The 13,303-nt window shown below is 45.6% G+C and overlaps 1 long non-coding RNA gene across 2 annotated transcripts in view; it reads right to left on the bottom strand.

Annotated features, from left to right (window-relative positions):
* Positions 1–12,344, bottom strand: part of LOC309534445 — a 54,803-nt gene extending 42,459 nt beyond the window's left edge. Inside the window, exons 1-2 of one of the 2 annotated variants that reach the window (XR_014220733.1) lie at positions 4,419–4,515; positions 4,136–4,221 (exon numbers count right to left, since the gene is read on the bottom strand). This is a non-coding gene — a long non-coding RNA (uncharacterized lncRNA). Of the gene's footprint in view, positions 1–4,057; positions 4,222–4,418; positions 4,516–12,233 lie in introns of those variants that run through there. The other variant, XR_014220732.1, reaches the window with a different exon arrangement.
* Positions 12,345–13,303: the final 959 nt, after the last annotated feature.

The following is a 13,303-nucleotide window of genomic DNA, read 5'->3' as shown; positions in this document are numbered from 1 at the left end:
TTACCTCGGTCTAAGAAGAGAATCCAAATTGTGGAAGGGCGCTGGCAGCGGGAGGCCTCATTAGGGAAAGCGCGCCTCGGTTTAAGAATGGTTTTGGTTTAAGAATGGACTTCTGGAATGGATTAAGTTCGTAAACCAAGGTACCACTGTACAGTGGTACCTCACGCTTCAGGTTACAGACGCTTCAGGTTACAGACTCTGCTAACCCAGAAATAGTACCTCGGGTTAAGAACTTTGCTTCAGGATGAGAACAGAAATTGCCTGGTGGTGGTGGTGCGGCAGCGGGGGGCTCCATTAGCTAAAGTGGTATCTCAGGTTAAGAACAGTTTCAGGTTAAGAACGGACCTCCAGAACTAATTAAGTTCTTAACCCGAGGTACCACTATATTAAAAATTTGTATACTGCCCTATGCTTGCAAGTCTCAGGGCAGTTCACACTATAAAATCACACTATAAAAACACAAAATGCATAATCAAAATAAAAACAAGAAAAACCCAATAAACCCCCCCCCCATTTGTCTCACTGAGACACACACACACACAATCATGATGGCAAAAGCTGTTTGACAGTAGAACCGACCATTTTGCAAGGTGGCCTCTCCTTCCTCAGAAGGTTTTTAAACAGTGTTTGGATGGACTTCTGTCAGGGATTCTCTAGCCATGATACCTCGATTTCAGAGGGTTGGACTAGATGACCCTTGGGGTTCCCTTCCAGCCCTACAGTTTTATGAGTCTATGAAGGGTTGCATTTCCCTTTTCAGTATGGATGCTTAATGCAAAAGTCTGCAGCAGCAACAGCTTTTGCCAGCTCAGTTCCCATCCCCAGACATTTTGGACTGCAACTCTGATCAGTCCCAGCTAGCATGGCCGTGCAAAGTCCAGTCTACAGGGAATCCTTAGCCGAGAAGACCAGGCTGTGACTGAGCAGCTATGGAAGCGCTGAGCCAAGCACAACATGACAGCCTTAAAGGGGCGGAAGAGTGCAGGGGCAAGAGAAGGAATCTCGCTAGATACCTAGATGAAAAGGCACCAGCCTCATTAGTATTCCACGGACGCGACAGCTCCTGTAGCAATGGCTCTGAGTGAAACAAATCAGCAAAGCTTTTTAAAAACACATCTCAAATGACGCGGGAAAGTGACTGAAATGGAAATCCCCGTCAGGAAACTGTTCCTTGCATCAGGATGCTTTGCTCCAGATCAATCGTTTTAGGACGGACGGCTCCTCTGGAGGAGAAATTTCTATTTCTTTCCACTTAAAAAAAAATGGGGCTGGGGTGAGTGGTGGGGAGAAGAAGAAGAAGGAAGACTCTTCTCTGGTTCTGGGTACCTCTCCATTGCTGCTGTGCACCTTAATTATGGATGGGGAAGAAATTTCATTCAGATCATGATATGCCCTTTTTGAAACAATATGCATAGTGATCTTCAAATATCTTAAGAGCTGCCACATGGTGGAGGAAGCATACTTGGGTTTTTTTCCATCTCTGGGGGGGGGGGTAGGACTTGAACCAGTTGCTTCAAGTTACAAGAAAGGAGATTCCAACTAAACATTCAGAAAAACTTTGTGACAGTCAGAGGTGTTTGGCAGAGGAAGCATCTCCCTTGGGAGGTTGTGGGTTCTCCTTCCTTGGAGGTTTTTAAGCGGAGGTTGGATGGTCATATGTCATGGATGATTTAGCTGAGATTCCTGCATTGCAGGGGGTTGGTCTAGATGACTCTTGGGTTCCTTCTAACTCTCTGATTCTATGAATTACTTGTTAGAATTCCTGCTTCATGATTGCAGGCATAGGATTGTTGTCTATCACATGATGGTATATGTTTGACTCCACAGAGCGGGAAGTGACGGAGACAGGATGTTTGTGTCACTGTGTTCCGTGAAGTGGGACTATTGTCCTTCTTTGCTGTCTGATGCTATAGAGAGAGGGAGCCATGTTGCAGTGCTCCATGTGTGTTTATATGTAAATAAAGTAGATTAGCCAAAATGCTCAGTTGCTGAGGTCTGTCATGCAAGTTGCAAAGACTCTGCGGATCCCTAAGTGTGCCGATGTCTGTTGGCATCGGTCGCTGTGATGTTCAGGCTGAAGAAAGCATTTGAAGCTCCCGAACGATTGACCAGGAGGGAGAGAACATGCCAGTCGGGCATGTGTCTCTACCAGGGTCCTACTCGAGTGTAGACTGAGCGCCAGATGCTGACAGCAGCCAGGATTTTCATAGCCTAACAAGGGAAGGCAGCGCAGAACCTTCAGCTCTCTGCAGCGTTGGTATAAAAATGATATAAAAATATGTAGGCATCAGCAACAGTAGAAATGATATCACATAAACTTTGCGTTTCCAGAGCCAAGGAAACTCCAGAACACTTTTATGCCACACAGTGGGACTTCATATCTTATGTTTCTAACTCAGGTAGACAAGATTCTCTGCCTGCATCACAAAAGGAGATCAGATATTGTAATTTTCTAATGCCTGTATAATTGTTTGTTTGCCCGATACAATACCTATCTGCAGCACCAATGTTTTGAAGTTGTTGCCGTTGCTTTATTTGGCATGTTAATAAAATAAGAACCTTTAATTAAAAACACCTTTAAATTTTTTAAAAAGCATACAAATATAAATATTGGGCAAAGTAAGCTTTGCAAAAAGATGTATATTAGCCCAAATGGCATACCAGAAGCAGCAAGCATATGAGGAGGAACGCTCAATAAGGTCATTTGGAGACCAATGAAACAAATTGATTGCTGCCACCTACTGAACCAGATCTGCCAATCAAACAGTTGATTCTGTACATTCTGCAAGCCATCCAGAGTGCCTAGGGAATCCCAGCCAGAAGGACGGGGTATTATTAATATCATCATCTTAGTTGATATTATAATAATAATATCATATAATAAAAAAGCAAAAAGATTTCTATGAGAATTTCCTGAGAAAGCTTGCAAAAGCCAGTTCCAAATCAAATTAAGGGGACTTTGACAATCATTAGCAAAAAAAAACGGAGCCAGATCATGGGTGATCACAAGTTCCTTCCAAACAAATACAGTGGTACCTCGGGTTACAGACGCTTCAGGTTACAGACTCTGCTAACCCAGAAATAGTACCTCAGGTTAAGAACTTTGCTTTAGGATGAGACCAGAAATCGCATGGTGGCAGCGGGAGGCCCCATTAGCTGAAGTGGAACCTCAGGTTAAGAATAGTTTCAGGTTAAGAACAGACCTCCGGAACGAATTAAGTACTTAACCTGAGGTACCACTGTATTTGTATTTTTCTCCCATAGTCCCCTGTGGCATCCAGTGTGTCAAATAGCGTTAGCTATTTTTCCAATCAATTATAGCATCGATGGAAAACCACATCTTCTTTTCAGTAGTTTTCTTCATTCTCTGTTAAAATGCTCGCTTCTTCCTTTACATTGGCCTGACTGGCCTTCATTGATGTCATCTCTTAGAGATTGCCTATGCTATGCTGTGACATCATCCTGTCTCTGATTGGGCGGGAGCACACATTTGACCAATCTAGGAATGCAAAAGCAACAGCAAATAGGGGGAAAAGACACAAAGGAAAAACAGCCAGAATAAAAGCACTTGTGCCAAACTGAATCAAAATCACTGATATTCTGAGAGTCTAAAGTATTTTATTTTTTTCAGGAGAAACCCCCATCTCAATGAAATCACCAGTTTTTGGCCTGGAAAAACATTTGACACAGCTCTAAAATGAGCTGGCTTGTAAGAGGACACACCAAACACCCAAGTGGTCAAGGGAGCACACTGTAAATATTTGAACTTGTGATATACAAGCTGGGGTGAAGAAACAGATTTGTAAAATGCTGGAGATCCGTAAGCTAATTTAATTACCTTTTACAAAAGAGACCATCCTATTGCTTTGTAGACTGAAAGCTGAGTGCATCTTAGCTGAAAACATTTCGGAAGAATTCCCAGGGCAATTTTAAAGCGGAAGGAGAGGGGAAATATGTAATAAGAAAAATATATGTATTTTGTACAAAAGTGTATGATTCATACACAGTCACTATTTTTCTCTCCCTCTCCCCTCCCACCCACACAGGAGAAACTTACTTAAAAGCTTTGGCACTCTTTATAGAGGATATATTTAACTCAGCACTAATAGACAAGTGGGGAAGAAGTCCTTGGTACCTGAATTCTCTCAGGAATGTGAAACACCAGCTCCCAATGGCATCGATTGGTGGGAGAGAATCATCTGCACACCCCACAGCGAGTTACTGTTGATTAAACAGAAAGACAAAGAGGAAAAAGCTGCCATTCTAAACAGAGTGTCAGAAACCATTTTCCTGATTGACCTTGAGAAGAATTACACCCTCCCCACCCCCCTGTTTCCAGGCAGATATTTTTTCAGTTGATACAGCAGCGGAGGTAAAAAGTAAGGGATTTTAAATGAGGAACAGAGGGGAAGTCGTACCTTGTCATCATCCGATGCCCTGAAGGTGGACTCCACGACCTTCAGGACTCAAACACAGCTCGAATTTGACCAACTTTAAGAATGTTTTCGGTATGCCCAAGACAGCTGTTTGGGGAGGTCTGCAGGTAATTAAAATATGAACCAGTTGCTTGAAACTGCAGGAGAGGAGAATGGGCCCAGTGGTGTAGCGTGGGTTGCCAGTGGCCAGGGCCGTGTGGAAGGGGGTTGGGATAAGGTTATCAGATTTTTTTCAATGAATCCGGGGACACTTTTTTCTTTTTTTCTTTTTTTGAAGCTGGGTAGCAACAGGGAGTCAGTAGTGGGGATGGTGAGGCAAAAGACCCTGGGCCCAAGCACACATGCATTTTGTATAAAGGTATAAATCCCTTCTTTCGCACCCTGTGAAACATAAATGCACAGAGTTTTTTAAAAAACTGGGCAACGGTGCGCCACCCACCCATGACTCCCGAGCCTCCCCAATCTCCTTCCCCCTTCCCCCTTTGTTTTGACAGATCAGGGGAGGCTCAGGAGTCATGGGCAGGCGGTCGTTGCCCAGGAGGGGCAAGCCTGGTAATGCAGTTGGCTCTGGCTGGCTTCAGGAGCTGCTCGCTGCTCACTGCCATGGTGCCCACCATTTTTCCTGCGCCATGGCAGCGAGCAGCTCCTGAAGCCAGCCAGAGCCAACTGCGCTACCAGGATGGCTCCGGGCTGCTGAGGCTGCCGCTGCCGCGTTTCCCGGAGACAAATTTACAAATCTGGGGACATTCCGGGGACGGAATTTGTCCGGGGACAGATTTGCAAATCCGGGGACTGTCCCCGGGAACTGGGAACGTCTGGTAATCCTAGGTTAGGAGGGCGGGTAATAGAGTACGCATGCGCCTTCCACTGCCTTATGGCGTCCATGTCACACATGATATCACAGCCACAGAGATCAGAAAAGAAGAGTCGTTCTGTTGTCTGGAGAGGCCACTTCCTGGTTCACATGGAGAAACCCTTTGTGATGGAAGCATGACGCTGTATTGAATCAGTGGGGACAGAGCATGCTAACCGCTTGCCACTGCCGCCGCTGGGTGGACACAGAGCACCTTCCACACCCTGTCCCCACTCGCGCACAAGTGCCTGGGAACTGTTACTAATTAGGGGTCTAAAACGGATACATTTTGACTTACCTTTAACATATTGTTACAACTGTTATTTTATAGTACGGCGCAACAGGAGTGTCAGGAATCATGAGAGAAGAGGTGACCAGCTTCACATTTCCCCCCATATCACAATTTTTTTACGTAGCACGCACGCACACACACACACATTGTTATTTGTGATATATCGCCATGCCAAATATTGTAAAACCATTACCGCGATGTGGACTTTGAAACGATTTTGAGCGATGTATTGATACATCACCCAGACCTAGCAGATGACATAAGTGAAGTTCTAATCAGGAGCGGACAGTAAGTAGGGGCTGGTGACACTCACCTGGCCTCCCAACATCAGAATCACTGCTGCTTGCCAAGAGGTTGAGGGGTGAGGCAGCCAGGAGGTCAGTCTTGTGCATCTGCAGGAGCACTGCATGTGGGAATGTTAAGGATTGTAGGAAAGGATATATTTGTTAGTTTCTGTTTGCCACTGAGCAGTGCTTTGGAGTCACAAGACTCTGTTTACATTCCACACATTCCAGAGACAGTCCAGGCTGTTGGAAGTCTCACGGGAGAGGAGACGGATGGGACGTTACCGGTTTCCTGTTCCTTTGTTCCAGTTGCTCTCTGCTTTCATAGAGAGAGGATGTATATTTCTTTGCTGTCTGCGTAGTAAGAAATAAAGTATAGCGATGTAGCCATAAATCTCATCACTTCCCTGTGCTGGAAACTCTGCTGAACGGGAATGTGCCTGAGGCCTCATCAAAGGCTCAGGTCGTTAATTATCGTCGGAGGCGATTCCGGAGGCTCGGCCGGAGGAAAATGAGCTTTATCAGCTTGGCCGAGCGCAGATTCCGTCTTTTTTGTATAAATATTATCCTTCCTTCACTCATGCTAGTAAGTGATGTAGCAGAGCAAATTCCCCTCAATATAGCTGGAAGCTAGTTTGCAGATTTGTTTGAATCTCTTGTTGTTGTTTAGTCGTTTAGTTGTGTCTGACTCTTTGTGACCCCCTGGACCAGAGCACGCCAGGCACTCCTGTCTTCCACTGCCTCCCGCAGTTTGGTCAAACTCACGCTGGTAGCTTCTTGAATCTCTTAGTTAATTTTATTCCCTGGTGTCCCCTTTTGATCCCTCTTAAAAGAATAAAGACACAAGAGTCTTTCAAAGTAACAAAAAGTTGACTCACATTTCAGTTCACAATATCATTCCTGAAAGGCAGGCTTTACTTGGTAGTTACACAAAGAAATATGGTTCATCTCATATGGAGACTAAACTCATGTGCTGCTAGCTGAGAGCCAGCAGACAGCAAAATTACATTGAGACAACAAAATGGCTGCAGGAGAGCAGCATGGCAGCAAAAGATCAGCAAGCCAGTGATCAACAACAAGGCAATAGCAAGACTGACAAAAAACGGCTGCATGACTCGGCTCTTTTGTGGAGTCAGCCAGGGCCATGCCCATCTCCCAGGTCACATGCAGAGGGAGGATGCTCCAGACCAGTGGAACAGGAAGTTTCTCTGACTGGATGTCCTCCTTCCTGTGCCACTCTAGGGAAATAAGGAGGATGCTCCAGACCAGTGGAACAGGAAGTTACTCTGACTGGATGTCCTCCTTCCTGTGCCACTCTAGGGAAATAAGGAATGTTGCATTTGACTGCACCAATGGATTACATCCCACACTGGATTGCTTCCATCTATGCACTGTGCAGGGCCAACTTCCCAGCTGCTTCCCTCTTCCCAGTTAAAGCAGCAGTTCTGCAGTCAGGAGCTCAGGTGCATTGTGGCAACCTTCCTCACCTACTGCCCTGACTGGTACACCTAACTAGGTACACCACCTGAAATATGGTGCAAAGTGCACACCAGTTACCTATTGATTTTTTGCATGCTCTTGTGTGTGTGAAATCACCGGGCGTATAGACAGATCCTGACCTCCTGCATTGTCAGTGATCCATTTAAGGTGGAGGCACCTGTGGGGCAGATGTAATAACTTGGCCTTCCTTTTCCATTTCAGATGGACAAATGGCTCCTCGGCCAGCTCTCAACTTAGTGCACATCATTTTGTTTTCTTTAGATTTATGGAAGAAGAAGAGTCTTCCCCAAAGGCCTCCTGGGGGCCTCCAGATCTCCGAAATGCAATAAATCAGAGGAGAAACAGCAGCTTTGTAATATTACTAAATAACTAGATAACACTAATCCTCCCCCCGACCAATTGTTCCCCAGCTGCCCATAAATCACTCGCAATAAAAACGCTTCTTCAGCAGCCCCCATCTTCCTTTATTATGCTGTATGACTTGTAATTCTCCTCTTGAAGGTCAGTGGGCTTGAGTTATAGGCAGAAGACAGAGAGCAGAGTGCAAGGAGAAAAGGCTGGAGCGTCTGCATTTTATTACCTCTGCTAAGAGGCCAAAGAAAGGAGAGACTTCCAGTCTCAACATCCCTCTACAATCAGGGCTGATAACTGAGCAACATGTGCTTTCCTTCTTTCTTTCTTGCTTGCTTATTTACTTACTTACTTACATACCGCATGCCTTTGGGGGGAAAGAGCGAGAAAGGATCTCTGCCTGAGTCCCTGGAAAGAATTGGTACCAGATCAGAGAGTGCTCTGGAACAATGTTTTGAGTCAGTGTAAAGAAGCCTTCTGGGACGTGGGTGGCGCTGTGGGTTAAACCACAGAACCTAGGACTTGCCAATCAGAAGGTCGGTGGTTCGAATCCCCGCGACGGGGTGAGCTCCCATTGCTTGGTCCCTGCTCCTGCCAACCTAGCAGTTCGAAAGCATGTCAAAGTGCAAGTAGATAAATAGGTACTGCTCCGATGGGAAGGTAAACGGCATTTCCGTGCACTGCTCTGGTTCTCCAGAAGCGGCTTAGTCATGCTGGCCACATGACCCAGAAAAACTGTCTGGGGACAAACGTCGGCTCCCTCGGCCAGTAAAGCGAGATGAGCGCCGCAACCCCAGAGTCGTCCACGACTGGACCTAATGGTCAGGGGTCCCTTTACCTTAAAGAAGCCTTCTAGAAAATAATCCTCTGGCTAGTCAAAGTTCTAGAGATGAAACACAGGGGTGCCTTTGCTGTGGATGTACTGCAGCAATTGAATTGCAATTTGTTGTTGTTGTTGTTTAGTCATTTAGTCGTGTCTGACTCTTCGTGACCCCATGGGCCAGAGCACGCCAGGCACTCCTGTCTTCCACTGCCTGCTGCACTTTGGTCGAACTCATGCTGGTAGCTTCGCGAACACTGTCCAACTATCTCGTCCTCTGTCGTCCCCTTCTCCTTGTGCCCTCCATCTTTCCCAACACCAGGGTCTTTTCCAGGGAGTTTTCTCTTCTCATGAGGTGGCCAAAGTATTGGAGCCTCAGCGTCAGGATCTGGCCTTCCAGTGAGCACTCAGGGCTGATTTCCTTCAGAATGGATAGGTTTGATCTTCTTGCAGTCCATGGGACTCTCAAGAGTCTCCTCCAGCACCATAATTCAAAAGCATCAATTCTATAACATGCAGAAACAGCATTCTTAGAGAAACCAAAGACTGGAACTGAGGGAAGTCGGGGTGGGTTGGGGGTGGGGTTTTGTGGGGGGGGGGAGGAAAAGTGTGTGGGGGGGAACAAGGATGATATGTTTTTGGATAATATGTCTTGTTATAATTTTGAAGAAAAAAAACTTTTTTAAAAAACCAAAAGCATCAATTCTTCGGCGATCAGCAGTCTTTATGGTCCAGCTCTCACTTCCATACATACATATGGAATACATACAATTCCATAAATTGCAATTTAGGGATGGACAAATATGTGAATTTCAATTTGTTCCTCATTTTCCTAATATTAAATTCAGTTTGCAACTTTTTTAAAAAAAGTCACGAAAATTCATCAGCAGTTTAGTCTGTGTTTCTCCTGATATTCACATTTTTGCACAACAACATTATGCACTTCACTGAACTCTTATCTTACATGCATTTGACTTGCACAATCTCAACCATATGCGATGGCTTAAATTGTGCAAGTCAAGTGCCAAGCAAAGAGGACAACTTGAAAGCTATTTTTGCACTAGGTCTGCTTGGGTTACCTGGAAGGAAAAGAGCTTTTGAGCTTTCTGCCTTGCTTGGGAGGCAAGGCCCACGCAGCGTGCCATCTCTGTGATGCTCTCGTGTGATTTTGTGGGACAATCCAAGCTCCTGTGAGATCTCATGTAAACATCCCTAGTCTCTCCAGAGCCGAACCTGCCAAATCCTCACTTTCTGAAAAAATGCATGAGCCAAAACACAGCCATCCTTCAAGATTCACACTCCCCCCAATGAAGTAATGCAGCTTTCCAGCAAGTTAATGTGTGCAAAAAATGCGCATACTAGGGTAAAGTGTGCGTTAAAAGGTGTATGCTGCTGAAAATAATGCCAAAAAAAAAGTGCTACATTAGGGGGAAATATGCTTTACAAAAATGTGTGTGTTAGATAAGGTTGGCTACAAAAACATGCATATTACGAGATATTTTAGGATGAATTTTCACAAGAACTTTAAATCTTTTTTTTTAGCAAACTGATGTGGAAATGTAGATAACTGAATTTAAGATTGGAAAAATTAGAAACCAAGAGAAATCAATATTGACAGATTTGCCCATCACTGAAGGGACAAGGGTGGCGCTGTGGTCTAACCCACAGAGCCTAGGGCTTGCCGATCAGAAGGTCAGTGGTTCGAATTCCCGCGACAGGGTGAGCTCCTGTTGATCTGTCCCTGCTCCTGCCAACCTAGCAGTTCAGAAGCACGACAAAGTGCAAGTAGATAAATAGGTCCCGCTCCAGCGGGAAGGTAAACGGCGTTTCCATGCACTGCTCTGGTTTGCCAGGAGCGGCTTAGTCATGCTGGCCACATGACCTGGAACCTGTCTGCGAACAAACGCCGGCTCCTTCGGCCTATAGAGCGAGATGAGCACGCAACCCCAGAGTCATCCACAACTGGACCTAAGGGTCAGGGGTACCTTTACCTTTAACCAGAACTGAGCAGGGCGAGACAACCTGTGCCCTGGATTTGTGATGGCTACATCTGATGTTAAAGATGGTGATAGAAACCGTCCTGAGGTTCCAGTTCTTGGGTTGTTCTGACCTGTGTCGCAGTTGCTGCTGCAGCTGTAGTTGTTGATTTGAGCCAGAATAGGACTCAAGGGCTGTAACGCTCACCCCGCATTTGACAAATTGCCCAAGTTCTTGTTCCCAGCCAAGGAATTATGAAGCTCGGCGACATCTCTGCCAATGATCACAAATCTTTCCCATCCTGGATTGGGTTTATTTATCCTCTCTGTTGCCAGACTTGGTCCCAACAGCAAGCAGGTGCATTCACTAGCAAAAGGTCATCCTTTTTCTCTTCTCTTATGCGCGTATACACACTTCTTCTTTTTCTTTCTTCTCTTCTTTGGTGATCACTTGTATCTGAGTAATATTGTCTTCCATAAACACGGTTTTAACAATGAGTCCGTAAGTGACTGTGGAGGCCAATTCTGGATCCACATGTCCTTCCACAGTGGGGACATTGGTTTCCAGGTGGGAGTAGATCACAGTGTGGATTTGCCAAGTGTGCCTTCCTCTTAGCACCTTTCTCCCTTGCGTCCTGAGTTCGTGTGTCTCCAAAGCCCACGACACCTTTGGTAAAGGCCGTCATCCAACTGGAGCACTCACAGGCAAGTGTTTCCCACGTGTTCTTCCCAAGTGTTTGTCAGTGTTTATACTACATTTTTTTAGGTTTGCCTTGAGACAGTCTTTAAACCTCTTTTGTTGACCACCAGCATAGCGCTTTCCATTTTTAAGTTCGGGATAGAGTAGTTGGTTTGGAAGGCGATCATCAGGCATCTGCACAACATGACCAGTCCAACGAAGTTGATGTTGAAGAATCATTGCTTCAAAACACAAACACACACACACACACACACACACACACACACACACACACAGAGAGAGAGAGAGAGAGAGAATCTATCTATCTTGAAGCTAACTTCACACTGAAGACAAGGAGCCCCACTGGAACCAGCCATCACTGCTCATCAGACACTGCCTGGTCTCGACCTCAGCCATCTGAGCTCAGGCAGTCTGCTGTTCCTTCTCAGAAGCTACACTTCAAGGTTAACTTCATGCCGGTTTGCACAAGAAGCAGAGAACGGAACTGGGAGGATAAGATGCTGCAATCCTAAGCACATTTACTTGGAAATGTTTTATGCTGAAAGCAGCAGAAGATATTGCCGAGTAACTATGCCTAGGGTTATCTAGGTTGGATTGGGGATGCTGCCAGTTTGAAAACCTTAAGAACCTTAGGAAACATAGTGACCTCCATCTGTTCCTGGACTACAATCAGAAGGTCGGCAGTTCGAATCCCTGTGACAGGGTGAGCTCCCGTTGCTCGGTCCCAGCTCCTGCCAACCTAGCAGTTCGAAAGCACGTCAAAGTGCAAGTAGATAAACATAGTGCCCTCCATCTGTTCCTGGACTACAACTCTTATCATCCCTGACCATTGACCATGCTGGTTGGGAATGATGGGAGCTAGAGTCCAAGAGCATCTGGAGGTGCCATATTGGTTACCTCTGGCATGGACAATACTAAGCTCAATGGACCAATAGTCTGCATGAAGCAGCTTCCTCCTCTATTTTCCTACATTATTAGCAATTAGAGCCAGACAGGCAATTTGTTCAGAGGCATTTCCTACCTTGCCTTGTTGGTGAAGTTTCTCAGGGCATCTGATTGGCCCATTGCAGTGGACAGAATGCTGAAGGAGATGGACTATTGGCTGACTGCCGCATTGCGATTTGCATGTTCTTCTGTGCTGCATAATCAACGAAAAAGATCACAGAAGAGCTATCAATAACCAGGCATGCTGCTCCTTTGTAATGTCCTCTGGACTTATTAAGCATCGTCCCAAATCTATGCTGGTGTTTATTGCACTGTTGTAGCTTTATCAGCACAATTCATGTAAGCCTTTTTTTTTTGTTGGGGCACAAAACAGAACAGAAAAGAGAGGGAGCGAAAGCGAAGATCCAATTTATCTCCACTTCACACCTGCGATTCAGGTGCTTGATGGAGAATGACTTGGAGTCAGAGAAGACTAACTTTCTGATAGCCTGCCAGCCCTTCTGATAAACAGAGTCCAGAGCTATCAGAAAAGCCTGCCAATTAGGCACAGATCCCAAGGATGGAGCTGAAAGAACAGATCTCGTTCCGTATACAAACAAACACGCAGGTTGTCTTCTGATCGCTTCCCCTGACATGGATTGTGTTTTCAGCTTCACTGTGCAGAACAAATTGAAGAAGGACTGACCTGTTGCTGGTTACCTGAGGGGTGTAAAGATCCCCTTGCAAGGCTGTCCCACCCATGAGGCAAGGTGAGGAGATCACCTCTGGTGGCAGGATCCACCGGGGCAGCAGATCTAGCCTCCAAGGCATGCATCACCCAAGGATGCATGCAGTGCTGGATTTACATATAAGCTAAGCAAGCTATAGCTTAGGGTCCCATTCTCTTGGGGCCCCCCCAAAAAAATTAAAGGGGGAAAAATCTGGATGTACATTTCCAAAATAGAAGATAAAAAACAAATAAAATAAAACCTACATACAACAACAGTGTTTTGTGTTGTGTAGGCTCCTATGATGTAAGTAATGGGCCCCGCCTGCTAGCCTGCTCCTAATAATAATAATAATAATAATAATAATAACAACAACAACAACAATAATTTATTATTTATACCCCGCCCATCTGGCTGGGCTTCCCCAGCCACTCTGGGC

Source organism: Podarcis vaucheri (genome assembly GCF_965113315.1).
Source record: "Podarcis vaucheri genome assembly, chromosome: 6".
Taxonomy (NCBI): Eukaryota; Metazoa; Chordata; class Lepidosauria; order Squamata; family Lacertidae; genus Podarcis; species Podarcis vaucheri.
The sequence above is the reverse complement of the archived record's forward strand: the minus strand, read 5'-3'. Positions and strand labels throughout refer to the sequence as shown.